Source organism: Xenopus laevis, chromosome 1S (genome assembly GCF_017654675.1).
Source record: "Xenopus laevis strain J_2021 chromosome 1S, Xenopus_laevis_v10.1, whole genome shotgun sequence".
Lineage (NCBI taxonomy): Eukaryota > Metazoa > Chordata > Amphibia > Anura > Pipidae > Xenopus > Xenopus laevis.
In genome coordinates, this window is record NC_054372.1 from 132,201,464 (window position 1) to 132,222,055 (window position 20,592).

At 44.3% G+C, this 20,592-nt stretch overlaps 1 long non-coding RNA gene across 1 annotated transcript; it reads right to left on the minus strand.

The window, feature by feature from the left end:
• Nucleotides 1-835: 835 nt before the first annotated feature.
• Nucleotides 836-11,378, minus strand: LOC121399468. The gene is made up of 3 exons (XR_005965052.1): nt 11,252-11,378; nt 3,946-4,020; nt 836-1,191 (listed from the first exon to the last, which is right to left on the minus strand). It is a non-coding gene; the product is annotated as an uncharacterized LOC121399468 (long non-coding RNA).
• Between the last annotated feature and the right edge of the window lie 9,214 nt (nt 11,379-20,592).

Genomic DNA, 20,592 nt, shown 5'->3' on the forward strand with positions numbered 1-20,592 from the left:
CATAGGCTTTCTAGCCAATTTGTGATCGAAAGAAAATCGTTAGATCGATGGATTAAAATCCTTCGAATCGTTCGATTTGAAAGATTTAATCGTTCGATCAAATGATTTTTCCTTTGATCGTACTAAATGCGGTAAATCCTTCGACTTCGATATTCGAAGTTGAAGGATTTTACTTCGACGGTCGAATATCGAGGGTTAATTAACCCTCAATATTCAACCCTAAGTATATGTGCCCCTTAATGTATGATCTTTTTCAGCCTAACACCCTTAAAAAAGTAAGACGCCAGCGTTTTTTTTGGGACTTAGAAAAAGTTTCAACTTTTTTTGAAGCAAGCCCTATCTACTCTATTGCACTTCTCCTGGTCTGAGGTGGCGAAGGCAAGTCTGGAGCAAGAGGTAACGTTCAGTAAAATGTGCAAGTTAGTGAATTAGCGTAGTTACGTCCCTTCGCCATAGCGCAACTTCATCTGGGGTAAGGGTGCGAATTTGCGTTAGAGTAGGTCCACTTCGCTAGCAAATTTACGCCAGCGCCCTTTAGTAAATCGGCAAAGTAACGAAATGACGTCACGCAGTGCTTCACTACGTGCCAGTACTTGTCTATTGCCAACACCTTCAGCACACAGGCAGCAGTATAGACCAAGTGGCAGATCATTTCACTAATGTGCCCATATATTACTGCTACGGCTACGTGATTCCTTGTTTAAATGAGTTAAATGATGTTAATGGTTCAAAGAATGTCAGGCTGAATGGTCGGCCCCCACACATATTCACCTCACCAAATCTGGCCCTCGTTGCAAAAAGTTTGGACACCCCTGCTCTGGTAGGAACTCTAGCACATGAGAATACCCATTAATGCTCTGATAATCTACCATATGAAACAACCTTTGGTGGAATGATGTGGGGGTCCAGGATGGGAGGGGGGAGGAAGTGTAAACTGTTAAAGGTTTAAAGTATTGTAATGCTTAATCTACACTTCTGATCACTGGATGGTCGAGGAATAAGTAGACCTACTATAAATTATTTTTGTGGCCTCATCTACAATGGTATTGGCATGTTTTATTCAGTCATCTAACATGTTTCTGCTTGGTGCAAACAATAAAGATATTTTATAAAAAATGAATAGAATGCTTATGCTAATGACTTACTTTGCATTTTGTAAGAAGACATCATTTTCTTTGCTATTAAAAGAGGCTGAAAAAAAACAATGATACAAGGACACTTTTTTTTATGATGGCATTTTTTTATATATTGAAGAAGACACATTGTAAATAACAGAGATGACCATTAATCTAGGGTGGGTGTGACCATAAGGCATTAATAATAGAGAAGAAAGCATCAATGTGCACTGACTCATGGACAATAAGTACACTGTACACAAACTCATGGGCCAATATACAGTCATACAAAAAAGTTTGGGAACTCCTCTTAATTCTTTGGAGTTTTGTTAGACAGATGCATAAATTTGGGCACCCCAGAGAGATATTACATCAGTACTTAGTTGAGCCTCCTTTTGCAAATGTAACAGCCTCTAGACACCTCCTATAGCCTTTGATGAGTGTCTGGATTCTGGATGGGGGTATTTTTGACCATTCGTCCATACAAAATCTCTCCAGTTCAGTTTAATTTGATAGCTGCCAAGCATGGACAGCCTGCCTTCAAATCATCCCATAGATTTCCGATGATATTCAAGTCGGGGGACTGTGACAGCCATTCCACAATATTGTACTTCTCCCTCTGCATAAATGCCTTTGTAGATTTCAAAGTGTTTTTAGGGTCATTGTCTTGTTGGAATATCCAACAAACCTATGCATAACTTCAACTTTGTGACTGATGCTTGAACATTATCCATAAGAATTTGTTGATATTGGCTTGAATTCAACTGACCCTCAAGAACCCAAGTCCCTGAACTAGCCACACAGCCCCACAGCATGATGGAACCTCCACCAAATTTGACAGTAGGTAGCAGGTGTTTTTCTTGGAATAAGGTGTTCTTCTTCCGCCATGCAAAGCACTGTGTTATGACCAAATAACTCAACTTTTGTCTCATCAGTCCAAAGCACTGACTGAGGCTTGTCTAAATGAGCTTTTCCATACAACAGGCGACTCTGTTTGTGGTGTGGGGTGCAGAAAGGGCTTTTTTTCTCATTACCCTGCCAAACAGATGTTCTTTTTGCAAATTGTGCTAAATTGTAGAACGATGTACAGATACACCATCTGCAGCAAGATTCTTGAAGGTCTTTGGAGGTGATCTTTGGGTTGTCTGTAACCATTCTCACAATCCTCTGCATATGCTGCTCCTGTATTTTTCTTGGCCTGCAAGACTTGGGTTTTACAGCAACTGTGCCTGTGGCCTTCCATTTCCTGATTACAATTCTTACAGTTGAAACTTACAGTTTAAACCTATGAGATAGATTTTTGTAGCCTTCCCCTAAACGACAATACTGAACAATCTATGTTTTCAGATCTTTTGAGACTTGCTTTGAGGATCCCATGCTGTCACTCTCCAGAGGAGAGTTAAACAAAAGCACAACTTGCAATTGGTCACCTTAAATACATTTTGTAATGATTGGACACACCTGCCTATGAAGTTAAATGCTTATCCAAGCTAATCCAACCAATTTGGCGTTGTCAGTAATCAGTATTGAGCAGTTACATGCATTCAAATCAGCAAAATTACAAGGGTACCCAAATGTTTGCACAGCCAGTTTTTCACATTTGATTTAATTTCATACAACTAAATACTACTTCACTAAAAATCTTTGTTCAGAAATCACCCCAGTACTCAGATGTTCCTGGGAAATTAAAGACATGCCACTGTTATCTTTTTTGTTTAAAGTGGAGTGAATTATTATGCAGGCTGAGAGGGGCTCCCAAACTTTTTCATATGACTGTATTTGGTGAATTATATATATATCATTATTAATATATTCCCTGTGATATTTGCACACTAAGGGGCTGAGTGGCTAAAATTCAGACCATTAACTATGCAGATTTAAATAGAGATATCTTTTTCTAAATATTATTTCTGTTTATGAAAAGGTGCAGATTTTGACAATTTATTAAAGTCAGTAGCAGAGTGACTTAAGGGTTAAACGCTCTGCCGTAATAACACATCAAAAAGGGTCCATTCGATTCAATGATAAAAATATATTTAGACTAACTTTAGATTTTCCCCATAGGCTTAAGAGATAAACTGCAATCAGGGCTAGGGGTAGGCAGAAGTGGCACCTGCCTAGGGCGCAACAATGTGGGGGTGCTGGGCAGGTACTTGTTCAAGATTCTTCTGCCTACCCCTAGTCCTGATTTGCTCCCCTCTGCAGCTCTCGCCTCCCCTATTTCCCAGGGCAGTTCAATACCCAGGAACCGTTTGTGCTCATGACTTTGGAAAACATAATCGTCTGACAAAAATGTACATGGGACGAAGGTTATTTTGCTATTTTTTCTCCGTACTCACTTCACAGAGAGGGTGCAAGAGGGAATAATTGCTAGAGCATGACCCCATTCCAAGGACAAGGCATTGTCCCCCGCTGAAAATACTTACAGAGCTATGTAGCGGAGGGGTCTGGAGATGGAGACTGGAACAGAGACGATCACAGATTTCCTAGAAAGGAAAGTGATTCTGGACCCTGGGATTGGTCTCTGTGCTGGAACTATTACTCAATTGTTTGGGAACTGTAGTGCAACAACAGCTTGCTACTCAGAATTTACTGATAATCCATGGGCTTCCTGCTTCTGGGCTTTTCTCCTTACATTGTACAGAAAGGATTGGAGCTTGATCAGTATTATAAAGGGCTGCCCACATCCCACTGACTTAGTGGGCTGTTCCTGCTGAATTGTGCTGAGTACAGGGGATACGGTACCTATGTTGCCATACTTTAATGGGATCTCTCTGTACAGGCTATGAGCAAACTTAGGTTTCTGCTGAGTTGGATGAGCCGTACTCACCTGTCTGTCACGGCGATCTGTTCCAGTATTGCAGAGCCAGTGTTTGCTTTCCAGTTCCAAGAAATAGATGTTCTCCTGCAACATATATTCATATGTTTTTAAGGAGGAACACACAATTCTATAAATGCCAGCATGATAATAGGAAATGATAGCAAGAAATCAGAATTACTCATTATCTCTCAACCCTAAACCTGGAGGTCTCCCCTCTCTCCCACCCGGGCATTGAGCGTGGGCCTCATGGGACCCGTCCCTGGCTTTCCTGCAAGCTGCACATAGTGATGTGTTGTTTAATGTCCTCTCTAGAGCCAAACATGTAGCCCCAGGGTGTGTGTGGGGGAACTTCCTAAGCTGAGCTTACAATGAGCAGATCATTGCACTCTGTTTGCCCTGTGTCTAGGATTTGTGCAGTGAGTGCCCAAAAACAGGCCTTCGTGCCACCGCTGTAATATTCTCCCTTATTCCATTTAAGGGGCTGTTCACCATTAAATTAACTTTTAGTATGATATAGAGAGTGATATCCTGAGACAATTTGCAATTGCTTTAAATTTTTTATTATTTGTGGTTTTTGAGTTATTTAGCTTTTTATTCAGCAGATTTCGTAATTTCAGCAATCTGGTTGCTAAGGTTTTAATTACCCTAACAACCATGAGCTGATTTGATTATAAGACTGGAGTATGAATAGGAGAGGCTCTGAATAGATTGCTAAGGTTTTAATTACACTAACAACCATGAGCTGATTTGATTATAAGACTGGAGTATGAATAGGAGAGGCTCTGAATAGATAGATGAGTAATGAAAAGTAGCAATAACAATAAATATGTAGCTTTACAGAGCATTTGTTTTTTTTAGATTGGGTCAGTGAAACAGTCAGAAAAAAGAAGACCGTCTGAGAAGTCGTTTAGAATTGGCCATTCTGTAACATACTAAAAAGTCACCTTAAAGGTGAACCACCCCATTAATCCCTAAGCATTTCATGGCATAGTCTGGCCCCCATAATTGGGGGACCCCATGGGCCCAATAGGCTTAAGGCTGGTTATCATGCAGTTTCTCTGCACTCCTGATTCTGACTCCAGCTAGACTACAGAAAGATATAAGCAAACACTGTTTACAATAGCATAGTCGGTGGAAGGAAAGGAAGCTCATGACTAGGATCTGCATTGGGAGATATCAGGGTACAGAGTGGCAATATGGCTTCAAGGGGAAGTCACTTTATCCTGCATGGTGTCATAGGATGTGTATATATATATATATTATATATATATATATATATATATATATATATATATATATATATATATATATATTTATACAGAGCTGCTTGTATACACATCACTCTACATTTTGCTCCATTGTTTAATAAACAGCTGTGAAAACTAGACCCCTCCTATATTGCAAAATGATCTTGATATACAGTGGGACCTTATGTACTTAGTGCTAAAAATGGGTGTGTATGCCATCAGGCCCTGGAGCCTTGTTTACATTAATTTGTATTAAAGCTTTTTGAATCATATCCTGAGTCAGCCACTGACTAGATTGAGCTGAACCATTCGTGCCTTCCCAGAGAATATTATCCCCACTGTTACCATAGGCACCATCTCTTCCTACTATAACTGCTATCCTACAATATTATCCCCACTATTACCATAGGTACCACCTCTTTCAACTATACTTGCTATCCCACAGCCACAGTCCCTTCCCAGAGAATATTATCCCCATTGCTTTTATAAGCACCATCTCTTCCTTACTATACTTTCTATCCCACAGCCACAGTCCCTTCCCAGAGACTATTATTCCACTGATACTATAGGCACCATCTCTCCCTACTATACCTGCTATACCACAGCCACAGTCCCTTCCCAGAGGCTGCTGCTATAGGCAACAAGCCCCCAACTGTTATGCTCAGTTGATATCGAAATAGATGTGCTATACAAGTTAGAGAACCAATAATAATAATGTTACCAAGTGTTAACAGTACTCTACAACAGAACAGAATGTTCAAACCAACTTTAAAATGTAGCACCTGCTACTGTACTTTATAAATGAAGTCCTGCAAGAACAGTGGTGATTTGTATATTACTTGTTGCCTCACACGCCTGTCCAGCCCTTGTACATACTAATGAGGCCTGGCACTGTGCTACTTTGTGTGTTGGTAATGTGGCGCAGCTCCTTATTTATTGACTCGCTACATGTGAAAGTGTGAGAGTATTTTCAGCACCTGGACAGCTCCTGTAGCCATAACACAGGCCGCTCTTTATCACTGTTTATGTAGTGCAGCCGTGGCCTAGAGATACAGGTACCTAGTCTCTCCAGAGCCAAAAACATATTGTCTGCTCTAAGCACAATTCGTTGTTTTAAACAAATGCAGAGTTATCTCATTGCTGACTGGACAAAAAAATAGTATTCATAAAGGGACATTCACAGTAATTAATGTACTAATCTTGGCAAAGTCTACACGCATCTTGTCCACTGGATGTAGGAAATTGCTGAAGAGCCATACATTAGCCGCCTAAGTCATGGAAGCACGGAATCAATCTGGTAGATGCAGCGCTGATTAATCGTGCCTACGTGATGTAAGGGCTCAACCGAGATAAGGAGTGAACTGATTTGAGGAAGCACTCTGTAAACAGGGCTCAAACTTCTGAATTAAAGTGATACTAACACTAAAAAATGAATTTTAGCATATGAATGTACATTTAATGTTACCTATAGGTCATGTTGATCATTTTTTGCTGAGAGGTTTGTTTTTGTATATAATTGTTAGTTGTCGTTCCTAAGCCTGACTCTCTGACACTCTGACTTTGCCAACCTGACTGTCCCATCTCAGCCTGTTAGTTACAGTTTCTAATGCTAACGGACTCCTGCTGCACAAATATGGCAGCCCCCTCATACAGGAACATGGGGGATCAGACAGGTAATGTAAAAGCATCATGCAAATACTTTATGGCAAAGTTAGAAGTAGCTTGCAAAGCCAATATTATAATAGATGTAAAAAAAAGTTTAATTACAGGTGTCAGTAACTCTTTAATGTAGTGCACTGTGATCTCAGGTAAAACTCAGTAGAGACTTACTTGAGATTGTGATTTAAGTAGTAGCTCTACCTGAGAGGGCAGCTCTTAAGCATTTAAGTGTAAAGGAAATACTTCTGTCTCCAAGGCAGGACAAACTAAAAAAACTAACAAGAGAGGTGATAACACTGGAAGGAGGAGAAGGAAAAGTCCTTAGTTTGTCCTGCCTCCAGAGAGGAGCAACTTAACCCCAGTCATTCTGCACTGACAGGTAGGGCCATACAGAGAAAGGGAGCTTCTATCTACACAAGTCAGTCCCATTGCATGCTGGGTATTGTAGTCTTACCTTAATCGTGGCAGCCAGCATACTGTTGAACAAAAACAACATTACCCAACATGCACAGGGAGAGGCAGGCAGGGCACGTTAGGGCCAACTGTACTAACTGTAGTTATCAGGAGGTTGTAGAAGGAATTTAGAACTCATGGTTCTCAAGGGCTATTCTGTTTTTAGGGTTGTAGAATGTTTATACAGAACAAGGAATCCATTTGTTGTCTCACATCACAAGATTCCTAGTGCAAGGCCAAGAACGTTACATATAGTGTCAGAAACATCCCCATTCTGCCCTCTGTGCTGGCACAGCAGATGCAACTTATTTGCCTATTGCGCTAATGTTACAAGTAGTTTTACTTTACATGGACAGAGGGGCTTTATAAATGCAGTCCTGCAGTTTAGCATTCTTGCTAAAACAACGATAATGATTGGATGCCACAGGATCTGCCCCACGGAACATGCTCTATTGCAAATTGTTCCCCCACGTCCTCACAACCTTTCAGGATGTACAAGCTATTATTTACTCTGTATTGTAATACTCTGTATTAACGTATACCTCAAATAAAGCCGTCTGGTTAATATCAGAGTCAATCTGAATGGTTCAAATCAGGCCCAGGGGGAACTTCGGGGCCAGGCTCAATTTGAGTATTTATTCAATTCCAAGAAGGACTTGTGGGCCAGAATCCATTATGGGTTTGAATATATAAACCCAACATTGATCATATTTTTTATATGGAAAACACAAACCAGCCAAAGCCCCAAAAAGGAACCCAAATCTGTACCATGGCTAGTTTACAGATATGGCAGCAAAGTAACTACACTGACTCAATAGGCCACACATACAAATCAATGTTCTGTGTGCATAATAAGCTGTGTATGTACTGCACATCTAGGGGCAAATTAATGCCATATAAAATTCCCTCATCAATAGGGTAAACTTGCCCTTTAAGAGCAGGGAACAGATTGATATCATACCTGGGAATGTGACAGTTACTTCAGTCCGTTGGTTGGCCCTGAGGTGAGAGGTATGTGTACTTTCCTTCTGAGGGATTTTTTGTCAAACAACCCTTATTTTAGTGACAAAAAGAGGGGAAATAGTTGGGTGATGCCCCCCCAGATTAGCAAATGATGAGCCTGTCATTGATTTTAGTGGATTTGGAATTTTTCCCCTAAAATGGGTTTGGGAGATGCTTTGATTCTTAGTGCTGGTTGGGAGACACAGACCCAGGATTTGTCAGTTATGCAGGGCTGCCAGCAAATATCCACATTTTCTACTGAAGGAAGCATTTAGGAACCCCTGTACCACACTATATGGTGTTTAATTTGTGTTCCATGTAATGACAGGCTCCTTAAAGAACTTGCCCCAAGTTATATGACCTGCTCTTATGTACCAGCACTGTAGATAAATGATAAATACATGCTCCTTATATCCAGGTACTCTCCCTGATTTTAGTGAATTTGGAGATTTTTTCCCCTAAAATGGGCTTGGGAGATGCCTTTAATCTTAGCACTGTTTGGGAGACACAGACTAAGGATTTGTTAGTTATGCAGGGCTGCCAGCAAATATCCACATTTTCTACTGAAGGAAGCATTTAGGAACCCCTGTACCACACTATAAGGTGTTTAATTTGTGTTCCATGTAATGACAGGCTCCTTAAAGAACTTGCCCCCAGTTATATGCCCTGCGCTTATGTACCAGCATTGTAGCTAAATACATGCTCCCTTTATCCAAGTCTGGAACTAGAGGTGGGCAACAGGGGCTTGTACCATGGGGGAAAATTAAGGGGGTGATAGCAAATAAGTGGAGGACATACAGCAAGGTCCCATATAAGAGAGGTGACTTCATGCCTAGGGATTTCACAGTGTTCCCGGTACTGACAGGCTCCTTAGTGTTTTCCTATCTGCCCTGCTCTTATGTACCAGCATTGTAGCTAAATACATGTTCCCTTTATCCAAGTCTGGAAGTACGGGTGGGCAGCAGGGGCTTGACAATTGAGGGGGTGATAGCAAATAAGTGGAGGACATACAGCAAGGTCCCATATAAGAGAGGTGACTTCATGCCTAGGGATTTCACAGTTGGTTTTGTCAGTTGGTTGGTTCTGTGTTAACTGTAATTCCCTCTGAGAGATTGCTTGCCAAACAACCCATACGTTAGTGAAAAAAAGCAGGGAAAAGGTTGTGTGATGCCCCCATGACGAGCAGATGATGCTCCTCTCCCTGATTTTAGTGAATTTTGAGATTTGTCCCCTAAAATGGGCTTGGGAGAAGCCTGTGTCTGGATGGGAGACACAGACCCAGGATTTGTCAGTTATGCAGGGCTGCCAGCAAATATCCACATTTTCTACTGAAGGAAGCATTTGGGAACCCCTGTACCACACCATAAGATGCTTAATTTGTGTTCCATGTAATGACAGGCTCCTGCTGCAAGCAGGGCTTGTACCATGCGGGACAATTGAGGGGGTGATAGCAAATAAGTGGGGGACATACAGCAAGTCCCCATATAAGAGAGGTGACTTCATGCCTAGGGATTTCACAGTTGGTTTTGTCAGTCCACATTTTCTACTGAAGGAAGCATTTAGGAACCCCTGTACAACACAATAAGATGATTAATTTGTGTAACAAGTAATAACAGGCTCCCTAGAGAATTGCCCCTTATGTACCAACATTGTAGCTAAAAACATGCTCCCTTTATCCAACTCTGGAACCATGGGTGGGCAGCAGGGACTCATGGTATGGGGGACAATTGGAAGGGAGGTGATGGCAAATGAGTTTAGGGCATACAGCAAGGTCCCATATTCATATTTCATTCCGACTTTCATATAAATAGCTTGTTGCTAAGGTCAAGGAACCTAGCAACCAGGTTTTTAATTATTTTTTTGTTGCAGAGTAAAAAAGTGTAATTGAAATTATGAATTTGGAGCACCACTGATATGAACAGTATATGGCACTGTACCAATGGCCATTTCTAATAGGTTGCTATGAGCATACTTACAGTAAATTATAAAAGTAGGCCCATCCGCTGCTGGAAGTGTAATAAAGCTCAAGTGTAGGGTGTATTTTATAGGAAATATTAAGTGGTAAATATATTCTCCCTGAAACTTATCCTTTTTATTCTCATCGCTATACCCATTGCGACAATGTTTTACCAGCTCTTTGGATAGTGCCTTGATGCTGGATCTGCTTTTATTTTTTGGCTTCCCCATAGTTTCAATTTCTCTAGTCTTTCCTGAACAAGCATTGGGGATAGCCAGATACTAATGGAAGCCAGTTTTTAAAGCACACCCATGTTACCACAAGACCATGTCCACACTAATGGTGACAGCCCACCAAAAAACCAAATGGTTGATGCTTATAGCAGGGATATCACTTGTCACTCATACTGTTTGTGAAAAAAGTTGTCATTTTAAGACATAACCTTAAATCCATATGCCTCACCCCCCCCCCTGTGGATAACACAACCCCCAGCACATAAACACCTTAGGGGCCCCTAACAATAATTTCCCAATGCAACAAACCCCCACAATAAATACCAGGCTTATGTTCCACACGCAGAGTAGGGCACACACAGCCAGAGTATGGCACACGCAGGCAGAGTATGGCACACCCAAGGGGAATAGGGCAGGCAGAGTATGGCACACCAGGGAGCATGGGCCAGTCAGAGTATGGAACCCATTAACCCATTAGTCCTCGTTAATGGCTTTATAAGTCTTTTATAATTCAACAGTGAACAGTGTGTATAGTCCAAGCGTGAATGTGGATCCAAGTTCAAGTTTATAGCCATTGTGATTATCATCCATAGGTAAAATAGAACACCATGCCAAATATAAAAGCAACATTGTACATAAATTTATATATATTTTAGTAACAACCAGGAACTGCTCCGATCAAGAGCCTACCTTAAGAACACCCTGATGCTATTTTGTATATTTATGCTGCCCTTTATATATTTTGCTTTACTTGTTATTCTTACCATTAGCTGGTTTCTGTAATGCAGGTATTCTAGCAACGAGCTATTCTAGATTGGGCAGTCTTCAATATCTGCGGAGGAAAAACAAAAGAGGTTTAATATAATAAAAAGGGGATAAGACTCCAATAGTCATGCATATTTATTGGGGACATTGTTTTCATTTTTTTTGATACAATCGTGTCTGCAGGGAAAAATACAGTTCCATTAAATAAAGGGCTTTATTAAAGGGGGAAATGAAGTCACCGATATGAAACTAGTGCTGCCATCTTTGCCATTTACAAACTTACCCTAGTTATCTTTGGTTTGACTGGTGTGATCAATAAACAGCGCGCACTGTGTTTTTGCTGTAACTGACTCGAAGAAGGGAGGTCGCGACATGAAGAAGTGCAGGGAGCGGGTCCAGTCCGACTCTGCCTATTAAGGTACGTTAAGGTAAATTATATGTAATCTCTTAACAGATATTTTAATCTCAATCTTATTTACCCTTATTTTCTATATATTTAAATATTATGTAGATATGCACACACCCCTATATACAAGGAATGATGAAGTAAATTGAAGTGTATTATTAATATTATTTGCATTTATTGTTTGTGGTATTATCCTGATAGTCTTCGGTGTAATCTTCAGTGTACAGCATTTACAAGTTGGTTCAAGGACATTGGACCAGGATATAAGAACCTAGTTATCCTTGTCCTCAGTTATAGAATGCTGGTCAATGTGCTCTGTATGTTCTTGCCATACAGTTTTCTGCAGTATGAATTTTAATTCAAAAAAAATTCTGATTATACTCACTTGTCTCCGGGGGGCTCCCCACAATTATATTTAATTGAGGGGAATTAAATTTAAGAGGGGAATGATGGAGACACTCACTGATGATGGGTAAGTTCTAAAGGGACACTAAGATTCAGGTCCGGACTGGGATATAAAAACCGGTCCTTAGCATTTCAAATAAGAGAGACATTAATGTCCTCATTAGCTCAATGAATGGTGACTGCCTATAACATCTCAGCCTCTTTGGCATTTGCCAGAAACCACAGCTTGTCCGTCTGGGCCTGACTAAGACCCCCAAAATTAAGTGTCCTATGTATAGACAACCCAAGGCAGGTGATTGGGAGTCTTAGAAGCTATATTAAATAACACAGAAATATCACATATAATAATATAAGAAGTGCAGTTATATAAACTGGTATGTGTGAAGGCATAGGGCATACAGAACAAGAGATGACCAAGCTCAATTATCCTTATATTTTCTCTGAAGTTTAGCAGCAAGCAGGCCATGAAGTAAATGCTGACAACACAGAACATTTTTTGGTGGACTAGTTTACACCACTAGAATTCTATTGTGATTGTGATTCTTGTGTTACCGATATAGTTGATATATACATATATAATACACAAAAGTCATGAATATCCTGTAAACTATATTCTTATTAATGGCTCTTAGTGATGTCATCGGTTATAAACAAAGCTTAGTGATGTTATTTTTGTCACATGACTCATTAAAGCTTGTTTATTATAATAAATACCCCTTGCTGAAAAATATAAGGATAATAGAAGTAACCTCGGAGTTCCATAACCTGTATAAAAGGTCATGGAGCTCCTTGGTGACTTATAAAATCCTTATATTTTATAATAGTTGTACTTTATTCACTATATATAATCGACAGTTTGGTTAATTCCCCCATGGGACAAAACAGTAAATTATATAATTATGAATGGGGTGTTCCTACATCAGTACGGGCTGTTGACATGCTCCTATCAATGGTTTGGGTACTCCATTACTTGGTGCCCCTATAACTTGGGAGCTAGATGATGAGAATCATATATTTCAACGTGTATTTGATTAAGTTAATCATACGTATAATGAGTGGCAATTTGAGCAAAATTGTATGATAAAACCTATATCATTCACTCTAGCAGGTATCACGTATTAACATTTTTTTTGTGTTTCAGTTTGCATTATCAGAATAAGCTCTTCTTAGGTCATAATCTCATCTCCTAAAAACAACTAACACTTACTTGGGTTCCACTTTCTGTAGTACCTCTGCTAGGCTCCACTCACTAACCCATTCACCCATCCCCTTCATTGGCACATTCACCCAGCCCCTCCGAAACAATCACATACCCTCTCAACCCCCTCACTGACATATTCACCCACCCAGCCCCCTCACCGACACATTCGCCCACCCAGTCCCTTTACCAACACATTCAACCACCCTCCCAGCCCCTTTCTGACATATTTGCCCACCCTCCCCACCCCTATGCACCACATTCGCCCTTCCTCCCAGCCCCTCACCAACACATTCGCCCATCCTCCCATCCCCTTCACCGACACATTCCCCAATCCTGCCATCTCTCTCACTGACACATTCGCCCACTCTCCCAGCCACCTCATCGACACTTTCGCCCACCCTCCGAGCCCCCTCACCAACACATTCGCCCACTTTCCGAGCCCCCTTACCGACACATTCGCCCACCCTTCCACACCCTTCACTGATACATTCGCCCACCCTCCCACACCCCTCACCGACACATTCGCCCACCCACACAACTCCCTCACTAACACAATCAACCACCCTCCCAGCCCCCTCCTCGACCCATTTACCCAACCCCCATCCCTCTCACATACACATTATCCCCATTCACCAACACACTCACTCCCCCACTGACATTTTCAACCACCCTCGCATCCCTTTCATCGACACATACACCCACTCTCCTTTCCCCCTTACTGACACATTCACCCACCCTTCTATCCTCTGCACTGACACATTCACCCACCCAGCTCTCTCACTGACACTTTCACCCACTCTCTCAGCCCACCTCGCGACACATTCAGCTACCCTCCCACTAGCCTCAATGACACATTCACCCATCTAGTGGATGAATGTGTCGTGAGGGGGATGGGAGAGTGGGCAAATGTGTTGTTTAGGTGGATGGGAGGGTGATTGAATGTGTCAGTTAGTGGGATCAGAGGGTGGGCAAATGTGTCAGTGGGGGGGCTAGGAGGGTGGATGAATGTGTTGGTGAGGGGATGGGAGGGTAGATGACTGCGTCCATGAGGGAGATGGGAGGGTGGTCGTGCTAGCGGGAAGGGAGGGTGGGTGGCTGTGTCAGCGAGGGTAATGGAAGGGTGGTCGAAACTATCAACGCGTGGGATGGGAGGTGGGGCATCCATGAGGGAGATGGGAGGGTGGTCGTGCTAGCGGGAAGGGAGGGTGGGCGAGTGTGTCAGCGAGGGGGATTGGAGGGTGGGTGAATGTGTCGGTGAGTAAGATTGGAGGGTGGGAAAGTGTGTTGGCGAGGTGGATTGGAGGGTGGGCGAATGTGTGGGGATGTGAGGGTATGCGAGTGTGTTGGTTAGGAGGATGGGAGGGTGGGCATATGTCAGCGGGTGGGATGGGAGGGTGAAAATGTCAGCGGGTGGGATGGGAGGGTGAAAATGTCAGCGAGTGGAATGGGAAAGTGGGTGCGTGCGTAGGCAAGGGGGATGGGCAAATATGTTTGTGAGGGGGATGGGAGGGTGGGCGAGTGTGTTAGTGAGGGGGATGGGAGGGTGGGTTGAGTGTCGGCTAGGGGGGTGGTTCAATGGCCGAGTGTATCGGGGAGGTAAATGGGAGGGTGGGTGAGTGTGTTAGTGAGGGGGATTGGAGGGTGGGCAAATGTGTCGGTGAGTGGGATAGGGGGGTGGGCAAGTATGTTGGCGAGGTGGATTGGAGGGTGGGCAAATACAGGGGCGGAACTACTAGGGGAGCAGGGGGTGCGAGCGGGCCAGGGCCCGCACCCCCTCAGGGCCCCCCGGCAGTCCGCGCGCCGCTACGGAGGGGGCGGGGCCCGGCTGCGCGTCCAGTGCCAGGGCCCTCCCCCCTCTAGTTCCGTTTCTGGGAAAATATGTCTGCTAGGGGGAGGGTGGGTGAATGTGTCGGTGAGGGGGATGAGAAGGTGGGCAAATGTGTTGGTGAGGTGGATTGGAGGGTGGGCAAATGTGTCGACAGTGAGTGGGATGGGATGGTGGGCAAGCATGTTGGCAAGGTGGAATGGAGGGTGGGCGAATGTGTCGGCGAGGGGGATATGAGGGTATGCGCGTGTGTTGGTGAGGGGGATGGGAAGGTGGGCATATATCAGTGGGTGGGATGGGAGGGTGAAAATATCAGTGAGTGGGATGGGAGAGTAGGCAAATGTGTAGTGAAATGGGAGGGTGGGCAAATATGTTTGCGAGGGGAATGGGAGGGTGGGAGAGTGTATCAATGAGGGGGGTGGGAGGGTGTGTTGGCTAGGGGGATGGTTGAATGGTCGAGTGTATCAGGGAGGTAAATGGGAGGGTGGGCAAGTGTGTCGTTGAGGGGCGTGAGAGGGTGGGTGAGTGTGTCGGCTAGGGGGATGGTCTAGTGTATTGGGGAGGTAAACGGGAGGGTGGGCAAGTGTGTCAGCGAGGGGGATTGGAGGGTTGGAGAATGTGTGGGCGAAGGGGATGTGAGGGTATGCGAGTGTGTTGGTTAGGAGGATGGGCATATGTCAGCGGGTTGGATGGGAGGGTGAAAATGTCAGTGAGTGGAATGGGAAAGTGGGCGCGTGCATCAGCAAGGGGGATGGGCAAATATGTTTGTGAGGGGGATGGGAGGGTGGGCGAGTGTGTCGGTGAGGGGGATGGGAGGGTGGGCTGAGTGTCGGCTAGGGGGTGGTTCAATGGCTGAGTGTATCGGGGAGGTAAATGGGAAGGTGGGCGAGTGTGTTAGTGAGGGGGCTTGGAGGGTGGGCAAATGTGTCGGTGAGTGGGATGGGAGGTTGGGCAAGTATGTTGGCGAGGTGGATTGGAGGGTGGGCAAATGTGTCAGCAAGGAGGATGGGAGGGTGGGCAAATATGTCTGCGAGGGGGATAGGAGGGTGGGTGAATGTGTCGGTGAGGGGGATGATAAGGTGGGCAAATGTGTTGGTGAGGTGGATTGGAGGGTGGGCAAATGTGTCAACAGTGAGTGGAATGGCATGGTGGGCAATTGTGTTGGCAAGGTAGAATGTGTCGGTGAGGGGGATGTGAGGGTATGTGTGAATGTGTCGGTGAGGGGGATGTGAGGGTATGCGCGTGTGTTGGTGAGGGGGATGGGAGGGTGGGCATATATCAGTGGGTGGGATGGAAGGGTGAAAATGTCAGTGAGTGGAATGGGAGAGTGGGCGTGTGCGTCAGCAAGGGGGACAGGAGGGTGGGCAAATGTGTTGTGAGGATGGGAGGGTAGGAAAATATGTTTGCGAGGGGGATGGGAGGGTGGGCGAGTATGTCGGCGAGGGGGATGGGAGGGTGGGCGAATATGTCGGCGAGGGGGATGGTTGGATGGGCGAGTGTATCGGAGAGGTAAATGGGAGGGTGGGCGAGTGTGTCAGTGAGGGGGATTGGAGGGTGGGCAAATGTGTTGGTGAGTGGGATGGGAGGGTGGGCAAGTATGTTGGTGAGGTGGATTGGAGGGTGGGCAAATGTGTCAGCGAGGAGGATGGGAGGGTGGGCAAATATGTCTGCGAGGGGGATAGGAGGGTGGGTGAATGTGTCAGTGAGGGGGATGAGAAGGTGGGCAAATGTGTTGGTGAGGTGGATTGGAGGGTGGGAAAATGTGTTGACGAGGAGGATGAGAAGGTGGGCAAATATGTCTGCGAGGGGGATTGAATGGTGGGCCGAATGTGTCTGTGAGGGGGATGGGTGGATGAATCTTTTGGGAAGGGGGATAGGTGGGTGGGCAAATGTGTCGGCGAAGGGGTGGTAGGGTGCATGATTGTTTTAGAGAGGAAGATGGGAGGATGTGTGATTGTTTTGGAGATGGGGATGGGTTAGAGACTGGAGCCTGGCATAGGAATTACAGGAAGTAGAACCCAACTAAGTGTTATGTCTTTGATGCGATAACTATTTGGAACTAAGAAGAGCTTATTCTGATAATGTAAATTGAAGCAAAACGAAGGGTAATTCTTGATATCTGTCAAACAGTAATTGGTATAGGTGTTATCGTTCAATTATCCTTAAGTTGGCACTCATTATACCCATGATGAACTTAATCAAATCTAAATCTAAAGAAATATTTGATCCAAATCATTTTGCACCTCCAAAGTGATTGGGCCAAGAAGAAATGGAGTACCTTAAACATTGGTAGGAACATATAAACATACCCAACGGTCTGCATTTAAAGTTTATTCTGTAGTTATATCCATTTACAATAGGCTATTCTCAGTCCACAAACCAGTAGAAAAAAAAGTCTTCAGGAGACCACTGGTTTGCTCCACAATACCCTAACATGTGGGACTATACACAGAGACAAATCACTATTTTACCCACAGTGTTGTTATTAGCAAAGGATTTATATTATTGGTTCGTTAAATGACTGCCATTGTCTGAGTATAGAATGTCATCTCTTGGGAAGATGTCACCCTTCCCACTCAACAACACATGCACCCAACCACCCAGCCTTTTCACCTTCACATTCACCCACATATCCAGCCCCATCATGACACATCCACCTGCCCTCCCAGGGCCCTCATGATACATTCACTCACCCGCCAAGCCCTCTCACCAACACATTAACCAACCCATCCAGCCCCCTCAAATATAAATTCACCCACCCTTCAAGCCTCCTCACCAATATATTTATCCACCAAGCCTCCTCACCAAACATTCACTCAACCACCCAGACTACTTACTGACATTTTCACCCACCCATCCCACTCCCCGACTCATTCAGCCCCTCCCTGACATATTCATCGACCCATCCAATCCCCTCACCGAAACATTCACCCACCCATCCAGCCCCTTTCACTGACACATTTACCAACACATCCAACACCCACATTGACACTTTCACAAACCAATCTAGCCCCCCTCACCAACACATTTACCAACACATCCACCACCTTCATTGACACTTTCACCTACCCATTCAGTCCACTCACCCTCATGTGTCGGTGAAGGGACTGGGTGGGTGGGTGAATGTGTCGGTGAAGGGGCTGGGTTGGTCAATGCGTCGGTGATGGGCCTGGGTAGCTGAATGTGTCGGCGAGGGGAATAGGGGGTTGGGTTATTGTATTGGTGAGAGGGATGGGAGGGTAGGTGAATGTGTCTGTGAGTGGGGTGGGTGAATGTGTAGGTGAGTGGGAGGGGACAAGGATATGGGAGGTTGATTGAATGTGTTGGTGAGTGAGATGGGAGGGTGAGTGGGATGGGAGGTTGTGTGAATGTGTCGGTGAAGGCACTGGGTGGGTGAATGTGTCGGTGATGGGGTGGGTGAATGTGAAAGTGAGAGCGCTGGGTGGTTGAATGTGTCAGGGAGAGGGATGGGTGGGTGAATGTCTTGCTGAGGGGCTGGGTTGGTGAATGTATCAGGGAGATGGCTGGGTAGTTTCGATGAGTGGGATGGCAGGGTGAGTTAATGTGTCGATGAGTGGGAGGGTGGGTTAATGTATAAGTGAGTAGGATGGGAGGGTGGGTGAATGTGTCGGTGAGTGGAATGAGTGTCAATGAGGGTACTTGATGTTTGGTAAATGTGTCATGAAAGGACTTTGTGTGTGAATGTGTCGGTGAGTGGGATGGAAGGGTGGGTGAATGTGTCGGTGAGTAGGATGGGATGATGGGTGAATGTATCAGTGAGTAGGATGGGAGGGTGGGTGAATGTGTCGGTGAGTAGGATGGGACGATGGGTGAATGTATCAGTGAGTAGGATGGGAGGGTGGGTGAATGTGTCGGTGAGTAGGATGGGGGGGTGCATGAATGTATCGGTGAGTGGAATGGGTGTCAATGAGGGTACTGGATGTTTGGTAAATGTGTCATGAAAGGAATTTGTGTGTGAATGTGTCGGTGAGTGAGATGGAAGGGTGGGTGAATGTGTCGGTGAGTGGGATGGGGGGTGGGTGAATGTGTTGGTGAGTGGAATGGTGTCAATGAGGGTACTGGATGTTTGGTAAATGTGTCAGTAAGGGGGGATGTATGGGTGGGTGAATGTTTTGGTGAGGGGACTGGATGGGTTGGTGAATGAGTCAGTGAGGGACTGAATGTGTCAGTGAGGGGGATGGGTGGGTGAAAGTGTCAGTGAGTGGCCTGGGTGGTTGGGTGAATGTTTTGGTGAAGGAGCTGGGTGAGTAAATGTGTCAGTGAGGAGGCTGGAAGGGCGTGTAAATATATATTCAAGGGGGCTGGATGGGTGGGTGAATGTGTTGGTGAGGAGGCTTAGAGGGTGAGTGAATGTGTCATGACGGGCTGGGAGGGCAGGTGGATGTGTCGTGACTGGGCTGGATTTGTAGGTGAATGTGAAAGGGGTGGTTGGATGCATGTGTTGTTGAGGCGGAAGGGTAACATTTTCCCATTTTTTCTTTACTCAATCATTTCAGACAATGCCAGTCATTTTAAGCGATAGTTATTGATGTAGAATGACGATATATCTCTGTGTATCTTCCTACTTGTGATGGTATTGTGGAGTGAACCAATGGTCTCCTAAAAACATTTTGTTGACTTCAGCTTTGTGGACCGACAACCTATTGCAATATTAACAGCAGAAACTTTGAATGAAACATACCATTGGAAATGTTCACATGCTGCTACCAATGGTTTGGGTACTTCATTGATTGGTACCCCTATCATTTGGGAGGAGCTAAATAATGGGGATCATATATTTCTAACTGGATTCACTTAAGTTAATCAAATGTATAATGATTTTCAACTTGAGAAAAATAGGATGATAAAACATATACCCCGTACTCTAGCAGGTATAAAGTACAACCTTTCTGTTTTGCTTCAGTTTACATTATCAGAATAAACTCTTCTTACGTCCAAACACTCATTTCATGAAACCACATAAGACTTCCATGGGGGTGTACTTCCTTTAATCTCTCTGCCAGGCCCCATTCAGGTCACATATACCCAGCCTCCTCACCGACACATTCACTCACCCACCCATCCCATTCACCGACACATTCCTGCTCCCACCAAGCCCCCTCACCGACACATTCCCCTACCCATTACACCTCTTCCCTTACACATTCACTTACCCAACCCCCTCACTGACACATTCACCTGCCCTTCAATCCCACTCACCGACACATTCATCTGTTCGGCACACTCACCGAAATATTCACCCATTCTCCCAGCACCCTTATCGACACAATCATGTATGTATGTATATTTTTATTTGTAAAGCGCTCCATGAGGGCAAAGCACTGTATAGCAAAACAATAAATTAGTAGTAACAAACAAGGGGTCATTGGAATAAAAAGTAACAATAAGTGCATTATTACAAATACAATTCACGTAAATATAAAAAATATAATTACAATACAGATTAAGTGCTCAGTGTCAAGGAAACAAAAGGCTAGAGGAC